This window comes from Grammomys surdaster, unplaced genomic scaffold, assembly GCF_004785775.1.
Source record: "Grammomys surdaster isolate TR1022 unplaced genomic scaffold, NIH_TR_1.0 369, whole genome shotgun sequence".
NCBI lineage: Eukaryota > Metazoa > Chordata > Mammalia > Rodentia > Muridae > Grammomys > Grammomys surdaster.
Genome location: NW_021604788.1, coordinates 692,637 through 705,154, shown reverse-complemented (window position 1 = coordinate 705,154; position 12,518 = coordinate 692,637).

The following is a 12,518-nucleotide window of genomic DNA, read 5'->3' as shown; positions in this document are numbered from 1 at the left end:
TTATTCCAGGGAAGAGGATTGCCAGACAACTAAAAAAAAAAATCATGTTTATTTTGCTCCGGACTGGGTTGTGTCCCTCTTGAAATGAGGCAATGGGTCCCAGATAAAAGATCTAATTCCCTTTAAAATTCTTTCTTTGAAAATTTCATATAGTATGTTTTGATCATATTTACCCTCCCCAAATTTTTTTCAGATGTACTCCCTCTTTCCTACTTACACAAGTTCACACACTCTCTTTTTTTCCCCACTCTTTAAGTTCAGTTTGTATTACTCATATATTCCTCAGCATGTGACCTCCCAGTGAAACGTGGTAGACTTGCTAGAGGCAACATTCTTAAGAGAAACTGATCATTCCTCTCCCAGTAGCTATCAATTGTCAACAGCACTTCTGCTAAGTGTGGTGTTTAATATCTGCCTTCCCTCTATATGCCAGAATTTGATCAGGCTTGATCTTGCATGGCGCTTGTGCAGGCTTTTGTAGTTTCCAAAATTTATATGTCTCCATACTCCTGATAAGGATAAGTTCTGATTATAGATAGAGTTTTCCAGGGTGTGGTTTCTGTTGTGTTTGGGTCTCTTTACCTTATTCTTGTGTGGTCGTCTTTTCAGGGCATAGGAGATGGCACTTTTCAAAGGACTTTAAAGGAGTTTGGGTTCTCACAGATTTGTCCTGTTATGTTTCTACTCACCTGACAGCACTTAGGATGTTTCTATTCAGCTGAACAGAGCCCACACCAGTAAGACTGAAGGTGATGCTGAAGTCAGGTTCATTAATTTCTGGGATTTCCAGGATCTCGTAGACCTAGTCTTTGAAACAGAAACCATGAGGCTTTATCAGTCCTGATTTGATCCTAAAGGTAAGAGTCTCCAAAGAACTCACAGTGATAATTGATTAATCATTTGCTCAAAGCCTGTTCCAGTTTCTGAGGTGAGTCTGAATGTCTCAAATCAATGATCTTTCTCCCCTGTTAGTTCTAAGTAGGAAAAAGGGTGGAGTTCTAACAAAAATTATGGCTACACTCTGTGTATCTTTTCTTAGGGGAGTGGCACCCTCAATCAGAACTGTTGTAATGCAGCTTCTATAGAAACTTGTTCACCTACCTTCCTAAACATCTATGTTTCCAGAGTCCTGATAAGGAGCAGTTCTTATTACAGGTAGGGCTTTGCAGGGTCTAGTTTCTGTTGTGATTGGGTCTCTAACATATGGACTCTAAGGACTGGATGCCCTCTTGTAAGCCCCAGAATATCACCTCTGAGTACATACACTTCATTTGGTCACTAATTTCTTGAGCCTCCAAGATGTAACAGCTTCTGGAAATTGCTGGTCCACAGAGGATTTGAGAGAATTTGGAGGCCTATCTGTCTACTTTGTGTTTTGTAGTCCTGTTTTAACTCATATTGTCATGCAGACCACTGGCAGAGCCTTGCATTCCTGTCTTTCCTGATTTTAATTCTCCTTCTTTAAACTGAGAAGAAATTCTGAGAAGAAAAATGAGAATCCTGAAAGCTATAGCTGAAGTCTGTTTCTACTTATATCATGGGCATTTCCAAATGTTTCAGAAATAAGTTCATACCCCTGTCAAATGAGATTCACTTTCATTTTTCCTAGTCTGTTTTAGTTCATTCTTTGTATTCTCTGAAGTTAAGAATAATAAAATAATATAGGATTCTCATTTTGAGTTCACCAACTCAGTTACTAAAGAGCTTTCAGGTGGTGGTTATTAGAATGGCTGGACTTAGTCAACCCAAATGTTTATCCTGACCTGTCATTCCTCCACAGGTCTAACATATGGGCTCCTAAATTGTACCCAAGACTCAATTAATGGCATAGGACTTTTTTCTCCCAAGGTATAATGGAAAAGAAACAAGGCCAAATTTAAAATTATTCTTCTACCTGAGTCTGTCATCTGTTATATATTAAAGTGTACACAGTTTTTTTCACTCCAGAGCTTGCCTTCCCACAGGTATTGATTCAGTTGAGTACTTCTCAGGGTTCTCTTGTTTGTTAATCTACATAATGTTATTTTCATTTATTCCTTTAAAATTTTTATGTGGTTGGTTTGGGGCATTGGAAACAGTAGCCATAACTTGATTGATATCTTGGGAGGTATTGCTAAGACAATGCATCTGGAAATTGTGGAACTGATAACTTTATAGCAGACTTTCCCTGACTAAACATAGACTGTTGGACTTTATGCCTCCTAAGTTTGAGTAAATTTTTATAGTTACCTAAAAAAAGGATCTTGTATATTTCTGCAAGTTTCATTTTAGGTTCATTTTAGATATTGTTGCAGTCAAGAATCACATACTTTCTGTTACATGTTCTAATTATTGTTTTCCAAATAGTAAATTTCAGTATCGCTTCTTAGGTGCAGGCAAGTCACTTTTGCCAAAATGTTGTCTACCAGTTTGTTAAAGAAGGATTTAGTTGGATTTGGGATATAGAACAGCATTTAAAGTTAGGACTCAACATCTGTGTAGGGTATAATCTCTAAGCAGAAGATGATCAAGGAAGTGTGGTTTGAGAGAGAGATGAGATATGGTAGACTTGAGTTCTTGTTTAATCGACATAATTGGTGTTGGGTTAAGGCTTCATTTTAAATACTAGTACAGTCAAGAATGACTGTATTTTCTATAATGTGTTCTAATTGGTAATTGTTAACACTTGTTAACTAACAGGTAAAACGAAGTCCTTTATTATTAGTATTAGTTAACATTGGGGTACAACAGGAGACCTCAGGTTGAACAGCTGCTGCTGTGGTAGTCTGTGTCTGCCAGTTCACCAGCTCACTGCTCTAGATCTACACGTAGTTCTATTTCTGGACATTTTCCACATACCTGATGGTACAGATGGTAAGATGTTCCTGCCAATCTAGTTGCTAAAATCTCCCAGCCTCTCTCTCAGCATGTCCTGTCATGGTCCTTGATGATGAGATGCAGGCTGCATTGTGTACTTTTCAGACCATTAGAAAGATCAAGGCCACCTTGACTTAGAGTTCATCTGGCTGGTCAGAGTTTTTTTTTTTGTTTTGTTTTGTTTTTGTTTTTGTTTTTGTTTTTTTAAATAAGGTTTTTCCCATAGTCTTTGTAGTGCTCAGCAAGAAATCTCTTCATTGTGTGCAACATTTTGGCTGTACCAGGTTGTAGCTCTAACTGTGCGAGCTCTAGATTACAGTCCCCACATAATACCACTATACTCCATTTGTGCTTACCACAACCAGGGTTCACTTGCTGGCTCACTGAAGATCAAGTTCATACTCACTTTGGCTTTGGATAAGTAACCCCTCCATATACATTACATAGTAACTTGAAATCTTTATATGTGGCTATGGATAAGCTATCAATTTGGCTATAATGATTTTCTAGGCTATGATAGTTTTAATTTCCTATATCTATTTTTATATATGTCTGAATATCCTACATCTGCGATTATATATATATATATATATATATATATATATATATATATATGCTAATGACAGCATTTTATTTTAATTATAGACTTATACTGGTATTATCTCTGTCCATTCCTCACATTTATTTAGGCATATTTATGCAAGGTTTTCATATGGTTTCCCATACTTTATTATGTACCTTTATAATATTTCACATTTGCATGTTTGTTGATGAATTATTATATGGATATTCAATTCTCCTATGAATTTTCTGAAAGCTAATAAAGTGACTAGTGTTAAATTGACACAGAAGGTTTCCCCACCTACAGTGTGATTAAATGTTTTTTCTTTTCTATTTTTTCTGGCTCAACCTCCCCAGTCCTAGGTTTATAAGCAGAAACCAACTTGCTCAGCTACATCGTTTTGTTGTTGTTTTTCTAATGTGATTTATTTGCATTCCTTAGGCCCTCAAAATTTATTAATTCACCACTGTATTTGATGTTTTATGAATTATGATGTTTGTTTCTGAGTTTGATGGTGTTCTTTTAGGGGGAACCCTTCTTGATTATAAATCAAGAAGTACTAAACTGTAACAGAAGAGAAATAATTTATCACTTTTATAGGGCTTGCTTGTCTTTCAACATTCAGCAAAATGAATACTTAAACTTGGCTAGTCTGGAAATATTTTGTGAATGCCATGAATTTTTATTACAGTTTTACTTTATACAGTTCAATGATATTTTGAATTTTTGAGTCTATTTAATCATTTATATTTTGCTAGCTGTTTTCTAATTAACTTGGGTTTTCACATATAAAAACAGCATCCCATTTCTATGAAAAATTCTCTTGTCATTAAAATACCTAAATATATACAACAGAATAATCATGAGCTTAGTATATGTGGTTATAATAATCTTGGCCAAACAAGTTCATTTGTTTATTAAGTGCAAGAGCACTCTTAAAATAATGTTGGGTACATTTATTATGAGACCCAGAAGGAGTAGAGGTAGGAGAAGAGACACAAATAGACATGGGGTAAAGGACAAGAGGAAAAGAGAAACAGGAAGAAACAAAGGACAAGATATACCCCCTCAAAGGCACAGTTCCACTGTGACCTACTTTTTCGAAGCATGCCCTATCTCCTAGTAGTCAATAAGGTATGAAATCATCAGTAGATGAGAGGTGCTCTCATTGTCCAATCACATCTCAACAGTGCCACCATCTGGGGAACAAGTCTTTTACATATGACCCTTTAAGGCTATTTTATATTCAAACCCATAACACAGAATGTGTGTACTTTCCTTTCTGTTGATGTTCACAATCATTAAGTTTCATCAGCCTCTTCTGCTAGTCCATTAGGTGCTGAAAAGTGGTAATTCTATCACTTGTGGGTTTTTTCCTGTTAGAAGAAATAATTTTATGCATAGAACCTTTCCCTTGTTCACTGCTGTCCATATGATTTAAGGGTAAACATATTTACAATTCTATCATAGCTCTTAATGTTCTATTGCAGATATAAATATACTATTACATATGTTTTGCCAGCATGCATATATGTATGTGTACTACTTGCATGACCTGTTCCCTTGAAGGTCTAAAGAGAACATTGGGTACCATGTAAGTGGAATTATAGATGGCTGTGAGCTAATATGTGCTACTGAGAACCTAACCTGGGTCCTCTGAAAGAAAAAGTACTCTTAACCACTAAGCCATCTCTCCAGCCCCAGCATGCATTAATTTAATTAATAAAATGTGTTTTATAAATCTTTTCAAAAATTAGCTTTCATCATTTGACTTTATTATCTTGTTCATTTTTTTGCACTTAGCATCATTATCCTCTACTTTCTATGTACTAAGAATATGTTATTGTTTTCATAATTCTTGAACTCTTTGGATATTGCAAATATTTTTTCTTATACATGTATTAAAGGCCATACTATCCCTCAAGGTATCACTTATGCTGTTTTTTTCTACATCATATTGTATAATAGCTTTATATGAAGTGTTTAATTTTTTCTAAAGCTGGATAAGTATCTTGTTTAGATTCATATAATGTTTGAATATATATGATATGCATACATATGGAAAAGATTATATACTGAAACACATAACATGTGGCAGAATTGGTTTTACTTCTAGAACTGAAAGGACCTAGAATAAGAAACATCAGTCGATATAAATATTCTACTATATTGTTCAAGTGGAGATTATCAGGGAAGCAGATCACATTCTAAATGTTGACCCACACTGGCCAGTGGGGCCAACTCCATGGACTGAAGGAAATGTCGAAGATCTGAATGAGGGATATCAGGGACTCAGGCATTTGAGCTTAAGAGCAGTGCAAGCAGAGACTTCTCATTTTTATTACTGAAGCAAGCAATAGATGAGGTGATGTTTCCACTCAGCTTAAGCTAATACAACTACAGCAAGGTAATACACCAGGTGTTAAGAGCCAAGATTATTCCTCCCAGTCCTTAGCTTCCCCACAGAGATAATATAGATATATCTACAAATTCTTTACATGTCCTTGTATAATAATAAGAGCATTCACTTATTATTATAGCTTGTGTAATTTTTAGAAGGATGTTTTTATGGGAAAAACATTTTGCACATTGTTCCATTCATACTAAGTTCACAGCTTTTAAAACACAGGATCTCATGTATGTAACTAAGGAATTTAATAAGTTATTTAATTAATAAGCCAATCATGAGTACTCAAACACAGTAACACGTAACAATTCTTACCTCAAGGATCAAAGAACAAAGAGAAAAGATATTATTATCCAAGACTAGGATTTGCACTCAGTTGCATGGGAAAATAGTTGATCACTAAGGAAGGAGTTGAAGTCACAAAGATATAGGAGAAGTTACTTGCTACGGAAAGGAGGGTAAATGATTCTTAGTACTTCTTGGCTTTAATGTACAGTTGTTGCCAAATACTAGCTGAACTGTTACACTATCCAGGAGAGCACAGAACATTTTAAAAAATACGAGTTTGAGATATGTTCTTCTAGTTGAGCTGCCTTGTCTGGCCTCAAAGGATGACCATGTGCCTACCCTCACAGAGTCTTGATGTGCCATGATGGAGGGATACCCAAAGGGGCCTCCACCCTCTCAGAGAAGAAAGGAATGGGGAGTAAGATTTTGAGAGAGGCTGACCAGAAAGTGGGCAGCAAACTAGATGTAAAGTAAATCAATTTTTAAAAACTTAAATAAATGATTAAATAAAAATACGTGTTCACAAGTTAAGACTTTTTGTAGTTGATAACAGAAGAAAGCAAATTGGAGGAATGGACCCATCTAATGCAAATAGGTCCAGGCCTACCATGTCTCATGGGCACAATAGATAAGAAAAATTCATACCACAAAAAGAAACTGGAGAGAGTATACAATAGCAGCTTGACAACACACCTAAAACTCTAGAACAAAAAGAAGCAAACACACCAAAGAAGAGTAGACAGCAGGAAATAATCAAACTCAGGGCTGAAGTCAACCAAGTAGAACAAAAAGAGCTATACAAAGAATCAATAACACCAGGAGCTGGTTCTTTGGAAAACCAACAAGATAGATAAACCCTTAGCCAGACTAATCAGAGGGCAGAGAGTCAGTATCCAAATTAATAAAATCAGAACTGAAAAGGGTGACATAACAACAGAAACTGAGGAAATTAAAAAAATTATCAGTTCCTACAATAAAAGATTATACTCAACAAAATTGGAAAATCTGAATAAATGGACAATTTTCTAGACAAATACCAGGTACCAAAATTAAATCAGGCCCAGATAAACCATCTAAACATTCCCATAACCCTGTAAGAAATAGAAGCAGTCATTAAGAGTCTCTCCACCAATAAAGTCCGGGACCAGATGGTTTTAGTTCAGAGTTCTATCAGACCTTCAAAGAAGATGTAATACCAATTCTCTATAAACTGTTCCACAAAATAGAATCAGAAGGAACACTACCCAATTCATTCTATGAAGCCACAATTACACTCATACCTAAACTTCACAAAGACCCAACAAAGAGAACTTTAAACCAATCTCCCTTATGAACATCGATGCAAAAATACTTAATAAAATTCTAGCAAACTGAATCCAAGAACACATCAAAACAATTATCCAACATAATCAAGTAGGCTTTATCCCAGGAATGCAAGGAAGGTTCAATATATGGAAATCCATCAACGGAATCCACTATATAAAAGAACTCAAAGAAAAAAAAAACTACATGATCATATCATTAGATGCTGAGAAAGCATTTGACAAAATTCAACACCCCTTCATGGTAAAAGTCTTGGAAAGATCAGGAATTCAAGGCCCATACCTAAACATAGTAAAAGCAATATACAGCAAACCAGTAGCCAACATCAAACTAAAGGGAGAGAAACTTGAAGCAATCTCACTAAAATCAGGGATTAGACAAGGCTGTCCACTCTCTCCCTACCTACTCAATATAGTACTGGAAGTCCTAGTCAGAGCATTTAGACAACAAGAGAAGGTCAAAGGAATACAAATTTGAAAGGAAGAAGTCAAAATTTACTATTTGCAGATGGTATGATAGTATAATTAAGTGACTCCAAATCTTCCACCAGAGAACTTCTAAACTTGATAAACAACTTTAGCTAAGTGTTTGGATATAAAATTAACTCAAACAAATCAGTAGCCTTCTTCTACTCAAAAGATAAACAGGCTGAGAAAGAAATTAGGCAAATGATGCCCTTCACAATAGTCACAAATAATATAAAATACCTTGGTGAGGAGAACTTCAAGTCCCTGAAGAAAGAAATCAAAGTAGATCTCAGAAGATGGAAAGATCTCCAATGCTCATGTATTGGAAGGATTAATATAATATAGTAAAAACGGCTATCTTGTCGAGAGCAATCTACAGATTTAATGCAATCCCCATCAAAATCCCCACTCAATTCTTCACAGAGATAGAAAGAGTGATTCTCAAATTCATTTGGAATAACAACAACAACCGCAACAACAACAACAACAAACCCAGGATAGCAAAAACTATTCTCAACAATAAAAGAACTTCTGTGGGAATCACCATTTCTGACTTCAATCTGTATTACAAAGCAATAGTGATAAAAAACTGCATGGTATTGGTACAGAGACAGGAAGGAGAATCAGTGAAATAGAATAGAAGACCCAGAAATGAACCTCTATGCCTAGGGTCACTTGATCTTTGACAAAGGAGCTAAAACCATCCAGTGGAAAAAAGACAGCATTTTCAACAAACGGTGCTGGTTAAACTGGAAGTCAGCGTGTAGAAGAATGCAAATAGATCCATTCTTATCTCCTCGTACAAAGTTCAAGTCCAAGTAGATCAAGGACCTCCACATAAAACCAGGTACACTGAAACTAAAAGATGAGAAAATGGGGAAAAGCCTCGAACACATGGGCACAGGGGAAAAGTTCCTGAACAGAACACCAATGGCTTATGCTCTAAGATCAAGAATTGACAAATGGGACCTCATAAAACTGTAAAGCTTCTGTAAAGCACAGGAAACTGTCAATAAGACAAAGCAACAACCAATAGATTGGAAAAAGATCTTTACTAATCCTACATCTGATAAATGGCTAATATCCAAAGTATACAAAGAACTGAAGAAATTAGACTCTAGACAACCAAATAACCCTATTAAAAATGGGGTACAGAGCTAAAAAGAATTCTCAACTGAGGAAAGTTGAATGACTGAGGAGCACCTAAGGAAATGTTCAGCATCTTTAGTCACCAGGGAAGTGCAAATCAAAACAACCTTGAGATTCCACCTCACTCCAGTCAGAATGGCCAAGATCAAAAACTCAGGTGATAGTAGATGCTGGCAAGGATGTGGAGAAAGAGGAACACTCCTCCATTGTTGGTGGGATTGTAAACTGGTACAGCCACTATGGAAAGCTATCTGGTTGTTCCTCAGAAAATTGAACATAGTATTACCTGAGGACCCAGCTATACCACTCCTGAGCATATACCCAATAGATATTCCACCATACAACAAGGACACATGCTCCACTATGTTCATAGCAGCCTTATTTATAATAGTTGGAAGCTGTAAAGAACCCAGATGTCCTTCAACAGAGGAATGGATACAGAAAAATGTGGTACATTTACACAATGGAGGACTACACAGCTATTAAAAACAATGAATTCATGAAATTCTTAGGCAAATGGATGGAACTATAAAATATCATCCTGAGTGAGGTAACCCAATCACAAAAGAACACACATGGTATGCACTCACTGATAAGTGGCTATTAGCCCAAACGCTCACAATACCTAAGATACAATGCATAGACCACATGAAGCTCAAGAAGAAGAAGGAATACCAAAGTGTGAGTGCTTTGGTCCTTCTTAGAAGGAATATCAAAATACTCAACCAAAGCTCCCAGGGTCTAAATCTCCAGCCTGGGGACAAAAAGGGAGGGACTCATGGCTCCACCTGTATAGGTAGTTAAGGATGGCCTTTTCAAGCATCAATGGAAGAGGAGGTCCTTTGAGTTCCCTAGTGTTGGTGAACAGGGAGGTAGGAATGTGTAGATGGTGGGGGCATATCCTCATAGAAGTAGGAGGAAGGGGGATAGGATAAGGAGGTTTTTTTGGGGGGGATAGGAGAGGGAATAGCATTGCAAGACAAATAAATAAAATATTCAATTAAAAAAACACAGATAATGGGTCTGGTAATCGTAGTCAAGCAGTTGAGACTTTTTGTCAACAATTTATTATGGGGATTTTGTATAATCCTCAAGGACAAGGTATTGGGGAAGAGGCCCATGGAACTTGAATAAGATTGGTGAGACATATTTTGCTGAGACAAAGACTGATGCTGACCTGTGAGCTTGCTGAGAGCCCTGACAAGGGTGACTGGGGAGCTGTTTTGGACATATGTTTCTGACCCACCTTTGCTTTACTATATCCTGGATGGGACAAGCTGCCTTGCCTCAAGTTTTTAGACCTTGTGGGACAGAGAGTCAAAAAGAGAAATTATAATATCTCTTGTATTATTCTCAAAGGTGACCAGCTATTAGGACTCAATCATGTACTGGTCTAGAAAGCAATACAATACTCGAAATAACATTCTTCATTTGGAAGGCTGGATCTGGACATTGTCAGAGACATATTTGGAAGTTAGCTGCAGTTCACTATGATGTTATAATAGCAAGCGATAAAGTTGAGACAGGATCTGGATATCAAACAAGGGTTAGTGCATGTTTTAAGACTCTTTTAATTATAAAGCTAAAATTGGTTTTGTCTCTTCTACAATATTTATTGTAAGTTGCATTGACTGTATAATTTCCAATTGTGTTAGTGTTGAAACCTGGCATGTTTGTTACAGGAATCTATCAACCAGCTTTTGCCTTACTGCCCTGAGTATTAGAAAGCCTTGTTTCTCTGAAAAAAGCCTAAAAGTGCTGGAAGAAGTGAGTTAGACTTTAAGAAGAAGCAAGAGGATAGTGGGCTTGATTATTGCTAGTATAACAGCTTTAATTTCATTAACTGCTAGCACCACTGCTTCTGCAATAGCATTGACTCAAGGAGTTAAGACAACTATTTTTGTTAACCATCTAGCAAAAAAAGTTACCAATGTATTCAGTATATAAAAGGACTTATATTGGTATATAGAACAATGGATGATGCTCTGTAACCTATTCAAATTATCTGAAGGAGGTTCAGGGTTCAAGAGTTAGGATGCATGCCAAGTGTCATGACAAATATCATTGGAGTAGTGTTATTTCTAAAATTTATAACGCTTTTCATTATAATTAGAAAAAAGGTTAAAGACACCTGTAGGATATTTGGCATAATCCTAACACCTCTCTGGCTGTGTTAACTTTGCTTAGTGAGATTATGAATTTAAAGAATGCTGCTCTTTTGAGCTTTGATACTGCAGAAAATGTCGATAAAATTATCCATGGCCTGAGGTCAGTATTTCCATTTTTGTCAAACCTCAGAAATGGCATATATAGCTTGACCAGGCTAGCCCTTCTTGTTTTGGGAATACTTTTATTCCTGCTCAACGTGTTAAAGCTTGTCATAACTACATCAACAGGCTGGCAGCCAACGTACATGACTTGAAACTGATAATGGACACCCAGACAGAGTTATTAATTTAACAGGTTGGTAAAGCCAAGGATGTGTAAGACTCTTCACAGAGCCTTACCAATCTAAGACAGAAGTGTATTGCTTTTGATAATGCATACTCCATGACAGTTAAGGAAGACATTCTTGTCAGAAAGACCTAAGACAGACTCAGTCTTGTTAATGAAATTTAAAAAAGGGGAAGAGGCAGAGAGCCTTTGGGGCTGCTTGGCAAGAATCTGACATAGGACAAGGACAAGGAAACAGGCTGCTTGGCAGGAATATGACATTGGCCAAGGACAAGGGAGTAGGCTTCAGGCAGAAATCTGACATTAGGTTAGAACAAAGAAGTACCAGTTGTACAGAGACATGCCATTGAGTATATCTGGCTGGAAAAGGCAGAAACTGGGGTAGCTGGGGAACTTTAAAATATAGTTCATCACAGTATAAAGAAATAATTGTGTTTTTCTGATATCCTTGAAGTCCATAATCATGCCTGTTTTCTGACAGATTTATGTCATTACCACTATCTGCAATGTATTTTTCCCTCTGTAGTTGTTCTGTGATCTGGCTTTTAATCTCCCCTTTTCAGTTTCCTAGAACAGAATTCTATATTTTTATTTGTATTTATTTAATAAAGCAATTTGTACTTATGGAAAAAAGTTCATCAAGGACTTTGGGAGTAATCTGTCATTTTTTATAGTCATACTCTGGAAAGAACAGAGAAAAGCATCTATAGTAGATAATTCTATAACTTATTATTTATGTAACTTACTGGTAGCCTTATAAGTAAAAGGGAAATTTCTGTCTTCTGGTAAAGAGAATAAAATCAGGAACAAAAGTTTTGATACATTTTTTTTCCTTTTAAATTTCCACCATAGAATCTTCTTTTAGAATATTTTTTTTACAATTATAATTTTAATTTTTAAAATCAAAGTACAATTACATTGTTTTCCCCTTTCACTCTTCTAACCCTTATGATTTACCCTCCTTTTCCTCTCATGTTCTTGGCCTCTATTTCTTTAACTGTTGTTACATATA